Genomic DNA, 14,847 nt, shown 5'->3' with positions numbered 1-14,847 from the left:
ACCCTTTCCTTTGGTTCCATTCTCGCTCGTTTTTAACCTCCAACATGTCCCTACACTGGTCAATCATAGGTTAGGCCCCCCAAGGGCACTATTGGCCAAATTAGGTCACAAAATGAGCAAAAACGAGACATTTTCACTTATTAACTTAAAATCTAAAAATTATGAAAAAAATTTTATTTTGCTCGAGAATAAGCTCCTTAAGTATTTCGGGAAAGCCTAATTTGCCACATCAATTGGCAGATCAACTTAACATCTTAAATCTATTCACAGTGTAATAAATTAAACTAATTAGTCTAAAAGTAGAAAATTTAGAATCAATTATTATCAAACTAAATTTATAGATTATCTACAAAATCCTATTAACATGTTCTTAACTAATAACTTGTATTTCTACAAGCACAAGAACATAAAAACACGTAAAATTAATAGTTTAAAAATTACTAAAAGTAGAAAAACAACATGAAATAACAGAAAATTTTAAAAATTTTCCTAAGTCACCCCACACTTTATTCGGTACATTTTCCCTAATGTGCAATAAAAATATAAAGGAAAGAGGTTACCCGATTGGTGTGATTCATGCAAAACAATTGGTGGGACTACTCATTTCAGTTTTGGCTCGCATTGGTAGTGTCGTTAAAATTTTAGGGTTCCAACAAAGAAAAATTAAAAAAAACAAATATATGTATAGAACACTAAATCCTAACTAATTAAAACAAAAACTAAAAATCAACCCAAATAAAATTACAGTACAAAGTTCAAAAATTTAAAAAAATGTTCAGAACTAGTAAGAATCAGGTTCTGACTCCTCCATCATAAGGGCCTTGCCCCTCTCGCACCTTGCCAACGCTTCAGTAGCTCGTCTTTTCGAAGTCTAGGTCGGGATGCGATGACTAGGGTCGCAGATCACCACTCCCTTCATCGATGAGCGATCTGGTCGAAATACGCACTCATAATCTAATGACACGATCAACATCTCCTTCTCCTCCTCCTCCTCCTCATCATCATCACCATCATCTTCGCCATTGGTGCCCTTCTAGCCTAGTGGTGGAAATTGCTTGAACATTTCTAAGAGTGGTATTGGTGTTGGCCATCCATTTTGTTACCCAATTTGAATTAGAATTTCAACCATATCTTGCATCCATCGTGTCTGCCACTCTGAAATAGGCATGTCTGTGAATCTTGTCGTCTTCGACGTATATGCTTTACTTTTTCTTTTCATCGACCCTCTAGGGACCGCTCCTATGTTTCATCAGTTGCTCCTTCTTCCTATTTTGTTTCCATTGGAGCTCAATGAACTAGCTGTATAGGTTGACCCCGATCATGCTCCTCGTAGGTCTCATAAATAGCTCGATTAAGGACATGGGCACATCAGCTCGGCGGCATAGAGCGGTAATCAAATGCGAGAAGTACTTATTTTTCTTTCTACTGCATATGACATTAGCCTTTCCTCGTAAATCCAGTGGATGATACAATCTCATCTATCTGTAAAATAAAATAAAGCATAATCGCTCGATAGGCGGTAACGTTAGAAGGATTATATGTCGGTGCCAGACGGGTGCAAATAAATTGCATCCATATCTTGGCCACGAAAACATGATGGCCTTATTGACTTTCAGGGGCACCTCAGTATTAGCACGGCAAGTCCACTCACCAGGCCCCTTCATCAAATAATCTATTATACCCTCCATAATGAAATCCTCAAATGTGAATAAATCTAAAGTCTCTAAATGGTCAAGGGTATAGTACGGGGCATCATAATATCGACAAACCTCGCCAGGTGGAATCGACACCTCCCGTTTCTTATGATTCCCCCTATCCTTCAGGGAGGAATACTATTCATAAACAATGGCATCAACCACTGGTTCAGTTAAGGATAGGCAAAAATTGTTCCAATAGTAGGATCGTACCCAATCCCACATCTCATGCAAGCAGACATGGTGGGATCGAACCCATATTCCTGGATAAACAAATGCCCACTCTTTTAGAGGAAGAACCTTTCAACTTTCGGGTTATGAAAATGATTGGTATCGATGTTCCTCAGTGCTAGAGTGGTGCATTTTTGTTTTTGTGGTTCCATTTTTCAAATTAAAACAAAATAACAACAAACCTAATTGATAAATTACAAAGTTAGTATACAAAACCTTGGGTGGTTTGTAACACCCCTCACCCGGCCAGGTCTTCGAACTCGAATAATAGGGTGCTAAAAGCATTCACCATTCAAATGCAAACAATTTAAAATTTAAAAGAAATAATTAAATACGAGCATGCGTATGATCATTTTTAATCTAATTCACATAAATATTGAATAGACAGAACCTTAAAGACAATTTAGAAAAGATTAGATATTGATTTGACACAAAATAAAAATTTGGGAAACATTCGAAAACATGGGACATATGGTAGTGTCCCCAGACTATGTGAAAATGTTCAGCCCATTTGCCTGGCCACATGACCGTGTGAGATAGTCACACTGCCATGTGGATAAGTTATGTGGTCGTGTGAGCAAATCATGTAACTCACTGGCCCCATGTACAATAAAATCACAAATAAATGTTATAGACCACTTGACCATACCACCAGCCCGTGTGGGGCACACGACCGTGTGCTAGACCATGTGTACCTAAAAAATGCCTTATAAAACATGTAATTCATCTTGATAACACTTTTACCATAAGTAATAATTTGCAACCACTTTAACCTATTCAAAAGCATTTAAGTCAACCTAAATCATCATTGGAATCAAACATCCTAACAATCTAACCAATATGCCACAATTGGCACCTTAAAACACATTTCAGAGTTTACAAAATGACCATCTAAGACCATAGACAATTTAGGTACATGCCAAGGCCAAATGAACAAACCATCAACGTTTGAGTCCACGATTACCACTGGATGCTAAGTCGACAATCCGATCAATGAGTACCTAATCTATGCACACAACGTAAATTAAATCATCACTGAATAAAAGTTTAGTAGTATTTCTATAATCTGAATACTTAAACATTTTTCAAAGTTTTCAAAATTTCATATTCCATTTTATTGCCATTCATTATTCACATTTTAATTCTTACTCCCATTTCCTCTCATTATCTTCCTTAATAATGTACTCGAACTCGTACCTCTATGCGATTCTGACTAACATACCAAATTTGGCACCCAATGCCTGACGGATAAATCTGTAGTAATGAATTGTGCCCTACACTAGCTAGTAAAATCGAAAAATGAGTGTACCTGGCATTGGTCGATATAACAGACAAATAAATGTACCCTGCGCTAGTCAATAAAATCGACAATGAGTGTTCATTCATTCAAAACCAATGTCTTAATTTCATTTTAACATTTCACCAATTTGTCCCAAAGACTAACTCTCTTTATATACTTGCCAAACAAAGTAATATAATAGGAACAATAATTGAAATAGTCGGGCTATAGAAGCACCAATGTCTCAATTCCATTTCAAAACTAATTTTACATACAGTTCATATTATTTTTAAAACTATTTAATTTGATTCTCTATCTCAATAATCAATTAAATTTACACCAATATGATTGATCCGCCATAATCAACTATTAATTCATTTTATAACTCTTCTATTGTTTTCCTCCTCCTCCTCTCCATTCCACTTCCTTCATTTACAAGTATCTATACAAGAATCTTTAGTCTTAGTATGACATGCTTTTATGTAACATCAATTATCCTTTCACTATTTATATATATACTTTTAACAAAGTTGTCTTCTTGAGTAGTAGCCACTAAATTGTTCATATCCAAAACTACGAATTCAAAATTAAGATCTAATTGTTTTATTAAAAAACTATACCTAATGACATTTTACTATAAAATTTCAAAATTTATTTCAAATTAGATTAATACCACTTTTTTAAAACCTATCCTATTTTGTTGCTAGGTAGCTTCGACTCTCCTTCACTAAAATTAAATATCTTTCAGTACAAGTCTCATATTATGTTTTTGTTTGTTCCATTTGAAAATAGGCACATTAATATTTTAGGCATATAAATTTCATCTTCTACAAATTTTTGTACAATTTTAATTATTTTTCAAAGCTAGAACAAGGGAACCCAAAATCATTCGATATTGCCTCATAAAATTATTATATCTCCTAATATACAATTTCATTGATTTCATCATTGATTTTATAGATAACTAGACTCACTAAGATTTAATTTCATGCTTGATTCAACCTCTAACTCTATTCCTACAATTTTTGGTGAATTTTCAAAGTTGTACTTCCACTGCTGTCCATAAAATGTTTAATGAAACATTTTGCTCTTCCATGATTTGATTAAGTTTTTCTCATTTCATTATATGACATACTACATTCCAACCAAATTCAATACCAAAACATATAATCAATAAGTTAGACAAATTTTCATTTCATTTAAATTAGTCATCTAGTTCGATAATCAATCTCAAACATAGAATTTCGAATTCAAATAATCGCTTTTAATTTACCTCGGTATCATACTTTGCAAAACAAAATAAATAGGTAACAAATATAATGATTCAATTTATAGAAATACAAACATAACATGAATTAACTTAGTAAGTTCCATATAAACTTACTTGACAAAAATAGCGAAACACAAAACACCGGTGACTAATCCGCAAATTAGCTCAAATCTCGATCTATATAAAAATTTATTTCAATTATTAGTCCCAAGTGTTTTATAACATTCAATATAATGCATATTTCTTCCTATTAATATTTTTCACAATTTCTCTAAAGTTTTTCATTTTATTCAATTTAGTCCTTAAAACCAAAACAAGCTTAACTTTCATATTTGAGCTCTAATTTTAAACCCATTTCTATTTCATCCTTCAACAGCCCTCTATTGTCAATAACTACAAAAATTTCATATCAATTTTGATTTACTCATGATTTAGTCCCTATGTTCAAAATTAATAATTTTCACTTTACAAATTATCATTTTTTTTCATATATAAGCTTAAAGGTTAATCATTTAACACCAGAACTTCAAACATCCAAATAAAGTAGAACCCTCAAATTTTAGCAATAACAAACACTACTACATGGGTCAATTAACTTAAAATACCGAAATTTCAAAAACTTAAAAATTATGAGAAAATGACTAAATTGAACTAATCAAATTGAGCTCAAACATATTGAGCCCTAGGCCGTGCGCTTCTCCCTTTCCTCCCCTGCTACGAAAGGTAGAAGGTGAAAGAAAAAAAATGTTTCTTTCCATTACCAACGACCACTAATTTAACATACTTACTTATATATATTTCTTTACTTTTTCTTCTTTTCTTTTTACTTATATATATTTCTTTACTTTTTCTTCTTTTATTTTTATTGACTATGTTTATATTTCTTTTCTTTTTTTTCTTTTCTTTTATTTACACAAAATGAATTTTAGTGGTTAATTGCCACTTTGGCCCCTTTATTTAATTTCAAACTAAAATCTTTTTATAAATTGAATTTTACATCTTATATAATTTAGTCCTTGTACTTAATTTAAGCACTATGTATATGAAATTACCTATTCAAGATTCAATTAGCCTAAAAATTAACTCCATAAATATTTATAAATATTATTTACGAGACCGATTTGCGAAAATAGGGTCCCGAAACCTCAATTTTCAAAATTGCTAACTCAAGAATCGATGCACTTGTACTTTTACTACTTTTCAAATTAGTAAATTTATTCTATCACAATTTAATATAAAATTATAATTAACTTGTAAATATTAATAATATTTACTGACTCGGCTTATGGAAACGAGATCTTGGATCATAATTTTCAACTCCACTAACTTTAGTATCATAACCCTTGTACCTTAATTTACTACCAATTAAGCAAAATTACTAGACCAATTTAATATGTTTCTATACTAGTCTCATAAATATTAAATATTAAAATCTACGAACTCATTTTACGAAAATGACATTTCAAAATCGTAGTTTTTGACCCACTAGAAACCAAGTCATTACATAGTTGCTGACAAAATTCATTCTTCAATCAATGTGGATGTAATCTGAAATAGAAAAAGAATACTAGAATACTATAAAAAGAACAGAAGTGGAGAACTTACTTGTAGAAATCAGAGGTAGGGAATGCGAAAAATCGAACCTAGATCTTAAGGGAGAGTGTGGCGCCTAGTAGAGAGTGTTTGCTCTTCTTTGGGTGTTTGAGATGTATGTTTTCATGCCTAGAACCAATGGGTATAAATAGACTTTTAATGGGCTTTATTCTTGAGAGGGCTCATTTTCGATTGAAAAACACAGGCATGTTGCAACATAGCTTATGGATGGCAAGACACGACGCCCTGAAAACATCCATTTTAGCTTCAAAGTGCTCGTCTCATGCCATAGCTTGTGCATGGCACGACACGAAATCTTAACATCTGGTAATTTGGATTTGAAGTGCCTGTGTCGTGCCATGGCCTATGCGTGGTGTGACACGACATTGCTCCTAGCCCTTCGAGATGTGTCAAAGTCCTCCGGTCGTCCGTTTTTGTCCTCGATTAGCTTCTCCTTGTTCTGTTGTGTCTGAAAACTTGTTTGCTCCTAATTTTAACATGCAATTATGCAATTCTTATCTAAAATTTGACTACAAATGAAAAAATAAAAATAAATTACAATATGTACAAATCAATTAAAGTTCAATGGTTTAACAACTATGTCGTGCTACTAGACTTGTCTGGCAATTCTCTAAATTTCATCATTGAAATCAATTTTCGTTCATGACCATTGTAGGCCTTCCAATCATTCTCATTCCTATTAAGATCTCACCATTTTTCTTATTCTCTTGCATTACGAGTACCTACACCTGCAGAACTCAGAAAGTACCTTTAATCAAGGCCATTAGGGATTAAATTGAATAAAACGTAACACTCTTCCCTAATTGATCCCACACTTTGGGAATCACGGATACATTTTAACACTTCTATCTCAACATTGATTTTTATAATTAGTTTATTTTACTCGAGATCAATTGTCGATTTAGAATGGGCCAGAAATGGCCTACCCAATAGAATGGGGATTCCCTGCTCTTTTCCAAAATTGAGGACTACAAAATCAATAAGGATTATAAATCCCCATACCTTGATCAATACATCCTCGAGTAAACCTTTTGGGCATACCAAGGATCTATCGGCTAATTGTAGTCTTATTGAGGTATTTTTAAGATTCCTGAGTGTAAGTTTTTGATAGATCGATAGGGGTGTTAAGTTTGTGCTAGCCTTAAATTGCAAAAGGGCCTTGCTAAACTGTCGATCCCCTATCTATATTGGAATTATAAAACTAACCAAATCTTTTAACTTTGTGGGTATTCTTTTACCAATTAGCGTGCTACACAAGGCATCAATGTCAATTTACTCACCCTTTTTCATTTTTTTATGTCGTGCCATAATTTCCTTTAGTTACTTGCCATATTTTGGGATTTTATCAATTAGTTTTAAGAGCGACAAATTGACATTGAAGGACTTAAATAAATTAAGAAAATTTATTAAGCCTACCTTGTCCTTCTTTTTCTTGTCCTCTAGTCGTGTCGAGAATGGTACCTTCGTTATGCTCGGATTTAATATTACTAGATTAGGCACCGTTTCAGCCACCTCCTCGAGTAGCTCGTGGTGCTTGGTTTCCTCCTCCTCTGTGGTTAGTCGATGGCTTCGGGAACCTCCTCCTTTTTATGGATGGGCTCTCTAGGTGTTTTAATTCTTTGCCCTATCGCAAAGCAATCGCCTTTTAGTGTTCATTCCTATCTCTCTAAGGGTTGTTCTCCGTATTAATAGGGAGATGTTGACCATTTTTCTTTTGGAACATCGTCATTAATTGGCTCATTTGGTTATAGAGACTACCCATTCGGGATTCGAGTCATCTAAATGTAGCTTGGACTTGTCAAATGTATGTCTTCATTGTTTGCATCTCCCCCTCTAGTCGATCGAAGCATTGACCACATGAAGTATAGTCACTCCCCTCAGTTTTTTGTTACATGGGTAGGGGTTGGTAATGAGGGTTTTGTCGAGTTTGCACTTTATTTGTACCTCATTGATTGCCGCCCCATTTGAGGTTCGAATGATCCATTCAACTGGGGTTATAAGTATTTGCATAGGGATGTCGACCCCTATTGACTATGTAGCTTGCCTTATCTAGCTAGTTTCCAAAGTTTGACTCTGCTCTCATCGTCTTGAATGTCGTCTCCAAATGGTTAAGCTTCTCTAAAATTCGTCGTTATCAATCATCTTCATTGTCTTCGTTTATAGCTTTTACCGTTGGTGTAACACCCCTAACCCGTCTTTATCACCGAATTAAGGTTACGGAGTATTACCGTACAATCAAAAATATTTAAACAGCATAACATTCAATATTTTAAATATATCATAAACCATTTAATCACATGCATTCTATCACTAAAATGAGCCTTCGAGGCCCTAAAGATAGCTTTGAGGCAATTCGGGACTAATTTGAAACAAAACAAAAAGTTTAAGAAAAAGTTGTAGAAATTGAAAAATAGGGGTCACACGGCCATGTGGCCAGGCCGTATGACATAGGCCCAAGTCGAGTAACTTTCGAACAAGGGACACACGGCTATGTCCCAGCCCGTGTCCTCACTCATGTAACTCACTGAGTAGGGTCACACGGTTGGGTCACACGCCCGTGTGCCAGGTCGTGTAACTTTCTGAGTTGCCCCACATGCCCGTGTGACAGGCCATGTGCTAAGCCGTGTAATTCACTAACTTGGAATCTTAAAAAACTTCAAATGACACACGACCATGTGACAACCCGTGTCCTAGGCCATGTGAACCTAAAATTTTACCTAAAATCAAGCCATTTCATACCCAATTCATGCATAACTAACCAACCCACTTATGCACACTTTCAAGGGACTAAAGCATCATTCAAAAACACATAAGAATGCCACTCCAAACAACTTAATTCGTCTAACCAATATGTCATTCAAAGGAACCACAATTGTATTCAAACATCATTGACCTAAACATGCCAACATTACCTTATTTCATGCAAAAAATCGTATTCAAATACTTACCAAAGCACATCACAATTGACCATTATCAAACCATTACAAACATACCAAAAGAACCTTATATACAACCATTTGAAAGTGACCAAAATGACATAACTTGGTAAGACATTAAAGTGCACCAAACCAAACATAACATTCAAAGCATAAACAAACCAAAACACCATTACAAAATATCCTATACATGCCATCATAAACCTTGGCCAAAATACTCAAAATCTACCAAATTGATTGCTGGATAGTGTGATAGGTCTCCTACAAGATTCCAACCAAATCGAGCTTCTGATAATCTATAGAATAAAAGAAAGAAACTACGTAAGCAACGAGTGCTTAGTAAGCTCATATAACCCAAAACATAACTTACCATTTCATTTATACAATTCATAGAATAAGCATAAGTCAATACCAATGCCATAAGCTTAGTATAAGCCTATACAACATCACCAACTCACAAGTTAGTATAAATTCCATGATACAAATGAATTCAACCTTAAGATAAGTAGTTTTCATATGTAAACATATCATTTAACTCATCAATATTGTAATGGCCTAAATTCAAGGTTATCGGAACAGTGGTTTCGTAGCCACAAATCCGATTTAAAGATAAATTTATTTTAATATTTTTGCATGAATATTGATATGATAGGAAGATCGTATGAAAATATCGATAGAAAAATTTTACCGATTTAATGGTTAGTTAGAAAAAGAAATTATTGAAGAAATTGGGTAAAAATAAGGTATCGAGACCTCGATCTCATAAAACCAAGTCAAAAATATTTTTATAAATATTTATTAAATGTTAGTAATATGGTATTAAAATTTAGTTAGAAAATTTTAATGTTTGGGTAATCAATTAAGTGAAAAGGACTAAATTGAAAAAAGGTGTAAAAGCTACTAGAAGAATTAAATAGCTCAATTGTTAAATGAGGAGGGAATTAAATTGCAAATAAGCCCAAAAGGAGATATTTTGGGTGGCATAAGCTGAGAAAAATAGGAGAATTGGTGAAATAAGGGCAAAATGGGAAAATAACAAATTTTACTAACATAAAAATAGGACCAAATTGGAATATCTAGAATTCTCTTCATATTTTCTTCATTATCATCAGCCGAAAAAATTTCCTATGGATTTATTCAAGCTGGTACTTCATAATTTTTGCACCAAGTGAGTTAATCCTTGCCTTTTTCTTGTAATTTTTGTGTTTCTAAGACTTTTACAACTAGGTCCTATTACTAAATTCATTAGTTTTTGATTTTATGAATGAAATTGAAAGTTTCTATGAATATGTGCTGGAATTTTATGATGAAATATCATGAAATTGAAGCTTTAATTTGTTTATGAGATTATTTTATTAGGTAATTTCATTAGAAATTGATTTGTAGAACCTAATTGTGAAAAAGTTTGGAATTAAAGTCTAGTGCTAAAATGCTGATTTCCAAAGGTTATAAAGTAGTCTAAAGTGATAGAATAAAGTGTTAATTGAGAAAACTCGGCTCAATTGAGAGGTTAATTGAGCAGGGATGAAATTATCATTTATTGAAAGCTTAGGGGAAAAATGGTAATTAACATCATGCACTAAAACAGTTTTGGACAGCAGCAGTAGTCTAAATTTGAAAAATCACCAAAAATTGTAGGGATCGAATTAGAGAATTAATAAAATGTGAAATTAAATCTTATTGAGTCTAGTTTCTTATAAAAAAAACGGTGTAAGCAATGAAATTGTAAATCATGAGATATAATAGATTTTATGGGATAAGGTCAGAATGAATTCGGGTTCCCCTGTTCTGACTTTAGAAAATCATAAAAAATTGGATAAAAATAATTAGGGGCTTAAATTTATATTTTTAAAATCCTTGATGAGTATATTTTCAAAATAAACAAACGAGAACATCATCTAAATTCTGTACAATGAGATAATTAATTTTTAGGGAAGAGGGGTTGGAACTATCAAACAGTGAAACAGATGAAAATTTAAAGAATAAACTGTTCTTATTGGCTAAACCAAAAATTCTAAAAATTTTATGGTAAGAAGATATGTGAGTTTAGTTTTGGGAAAAATTAGCAGATCTTAATTTGGAGTTCTGTATCTCAAGATATAAATAATTTAGTGACTATGACTCACCGAGATAGCTTTGAATGCACTATAAATAAATAATGGAATTATAGGAATGTTACATATGAACATGAAATGTATTAGATTAATGATTAAATTTATTTATTTAGATCTAGAAAATTCAAATACGAAGCTAGATTGAGGAAAAGAAAAAGTTCGGGATTAGTAGATTTTTGTTTACGAACAAGTATTGAGGTAAGTTCGTGTAACTTGAATTATATTCTTAAAGCTTGAAATATATTTTTCTTGATGTGAATATGATTTGGATGTTTATTGTGTGATAATTGATGAAGTATTGATATTCTTGATGAAAAGAGAAAATAAATCTCGGTTGAATGAAAGGAAAATTCGATGGATCTCTGAAAAGGAATTGACGGTAAAAAGGATCTAGCCCGGACGGGTGATCCTATCCTGATATAGCCCTCTCGAAGAATATGTGTAAAATGGATTTAGCCCGGACGGGTAATCCAAATTAGGGACTGAATTTAGCCTAGACTTGTAATTCAGATCCAAGCTCATTAGAGTAATTGCCATTGCAGGGGATTTATCTTGGACTGGTAATCCCGACAATACTCTATGAGTTTATATTACAGGGGATTTAGCCTGGACTGGTAATCCCGCTGTAAGGATGAGTTCGCGGGAGTGTGCTCTCTGAAATGGAAATGTGCACACATGAATATGAATTGACGAACCCGGATTTGTAACCTAAAGTGTACCCCTGAAAATCCATCGAAATTCCGAGAAATTCAACGGGATAAATATGGAAAAATAACAAGGAAATGGAAATCATGGTATTGATGAGCTCATCAATCATGGTATATATTATTGATACATGGAAATTATTGGACTAATTTGAATGTTGAGTTTGTGCATGATAGGGGAATAATGTATTGAATGGGTGTATGAATGTTTATTGCATTGTATTGAAAATATTAGGTAAGTATAATTCTTGTTACATGAACTTACTAAGCACAAAGTGCTTATCTTGTTACTTTTTCCCTATTTTGTGGTGTTAAGAGCTCAGAGGTCGGACTCGATCAGAGACGTATCACACTATCAACCTCAAGATCTCGGTATATAAAGAAACTTTATTTTGGAAATCACTAGCATGTATAAGCTAGTAAAGTAAATGTTAATGTGAAATGAATGTATGGTTAACCATTGGTATGGCTAACAAATTTTGGTTTTGGTATGTGATTGGGTTATCTTATGAATACGTTAAATCTATCTTGAAAATATGTTGAAATGGATTGGTTGTGTTGGATTGGTCTCGGTTTAAAATTGCAGGAAAGATTAGATATTTATAAAGGGGTTATATTGAGTTCAAAAAAAAAACTTTGGGATTTTGCAAAAAATTTCTTATGGTTTCGATTTAATCCCGGTTTGGTCCCGATGTATGTTTTGGGCTTCTGAGGCCCATCCAAGGGACGTCATGACATGTTTCGATAAATGAATAGTATTTAACTCGTAATAACAAAAAAATTATTCAGTAAAATCCGGTAATGCCTCGTACCCTATTCCAGCAACGAATACGGGTAGGGGGTATTACAAATATCTTTATGAGATCATGATTCATTCCATTTGCATACTTACCTTTTTATTTCCTTTTCTTACCTGTTGAACCATCTAGAATTACATCGAACACTCAAGAAAACTCACATATACTGTGCCTTTACATATAATTGTAACCTTTCCTTTACATCATTGCTCACACGGGTTGTGAAATGGGCATGCTCACACGAGCTGTAAGTCGAAATGCAAGCTACACGGTGCTGCTCACACGAGCTGTAGAGAATCTGCAACAAATGTAAGACCTCAACCATCGGTAGGACATCCAAGACCAGCACCCGAAACTTGAATTCCCTAATGACATGTCATTTGTATCCTAATAATTCTTAAGGTTCAACCGAGATTCGATATCCATCAATTCATTATAGCACTGATACATTCATATGGCAATTCATTTATATTAAAACAACATAGTAAACATTCAATTTAGCTAACCTTAAAATGATTACAGTTCATACGAACTTACCTCGATAGCTAGGGCTTAGAAATATCGTTAAACTAATCTGAAGCTTTAGCTTTTCCTCGATTGAAGTCTGATTGTGATTTATCTTGATCTAAATAAATAATTTCATTCAGTTAAGTACTTATATGATTCAATTTAACCCATAATACATATTAATGACAAATTATCAATTTGTCCCTAACATTTTAACTTTTCACAGTTTAGTCTTTAAGCTCATAACTTAAAATCTAACCATTTTAACCTAAATTCAACTTAACCCATGTTGCAAAGGACCTTAAAGCAACTCATAATCATTAAAAGTTCATAAAAAAAACCTAGGATTTATACCTTTAACAATTTAATCCCTATTTCTAAAATTCATCAAAAATCACTTAATAAAACTTGTTTATTTTTCAACAAGGATTCATAATCTCTCAATTAACATCAAAAGTCATTCAAAAGCATCCATGGAAAATCCCTCAACCTTTAATAGTTTTACAAATTAACCCTCGGGCTAGCTATATTAAGTTAAAACGAACTCAAAAACATAAAAATCATTAAAAACGGGGCTTGAACACATACCATGCAAGTGAGAACAATGCTTAGCCAAAACCTAGCTAATCTTTCATTGATGAATCGATTTTGAAGAAACAAATGTGAGGAAGATGATGATTTTAGCCTATTTGATTTTAACTTTATTTATCATTTTACCATTTAAAAACTATCAAAATTTTATTAAAACATTGTCCATACACATCCACTAACACTTTAAATGGTATATTTACCATTCAAGTTCTTTAGTTTAAGATTTCATAGCCATTGAACCCCTTTAACTAAAAGAACTGAACTAGTCATTTTTACCTAATTAACCATTTAAACATCAAAATTTCTTAACAAAATTTTAATACGACCTTAATATTCTCCCACAGACATTTAAATAATAATAAAATAATAACTCACTCATTGGAATTGTGGTCCCGAAGCCATAATTTTTGACACCACTGAAAACAGGTTGTTACAATTGGAGGCTTGTATTTGTATATCAATCTCTTATTGGGCCACATGTACAAATTCATGGCCATGTCATCTATGATTTTGTAGGCTCATTCATACGTGTGAAACATGATAGATCCTTCGGTTGCTCCATCTAGGCTGGATATAATATTACCGTCTACATCGTTATAGAAAATCTGAGTTTGGAGCCATGCTTGCAGTCCGTGATGTGGGTATTTCCTCAGCATCGACTTGTAGCGCTCCCATGATTCGTATAGGGATTCACCTTTATATTGTTTAAAATTGGTGATTCCTCACCTAAGCTGAATGGTTCTACTTATCGAGAAAATTTTATAAAGAAAATTTTTCGCTAAATCATTCCAGGATGTAATAGAACATGGCTCTAATGAGTAACCAATTGGCCTCGTTATTGCACAAAGAGAATGGGAATAACCTAAGACGCACAACATCATCGGATACCTCGTTGTACTTAAAGGTGCCATAAAGTTGTAGGAACCGTTCCAAGTGTTGATTCTGATCTTCCACCACATTTCCCTTGAATTGCAGTGTATTCTAGATCATTTGAATAGTAGTCATCTTTATCTCAAAGTTATTGGCGTTCATCATTGGTCGTTTGATACTATCTCACACCACATCGAGGGTTGGTAACGTGTACTCACGCAACGTCTGCTGATCCATTGG

General features: G+C 33.3%; 1 non-coding gene across 1 annotated transcript; it reads left to right on the top strand.

The window, feature by feature from the left end:
* The first annotated feature begins 14,364 nt into the window (after positions 1-14,364).
* Positions 14,365-14,470, top strand: LOC128032214 (small nucleolar RNA R71). The gene has a single exon (XR_008188342.1). It is a non-coding gene; the product is annotated as a small nucleolar RNA R71 (small nucleolar RNA).
* The last annotated feature ends 377 nt before the right edge of the window (positions 14,471-14,847 follow it).

Source organism: Gossypium raimondii, chromosome 8, assembly GCF_025698545.1.
Source record: "Gossypium raimondii isolate GPD5lz chromosome 8, ASM2569854v1, whole genome shotgun sequence".
Lineage (NCBI taxonomy): Eukaryota > Viridiplantae > Streptophyta > Magnoliopsida > Malvales > Malvaceae > Gossypium > Gossypium raimondii.
The sequence above is the reverse complement of the archived record's forward strand: the minus strand, read 5'-3'. Positions and strand labels throughout refer to the sequence as shown.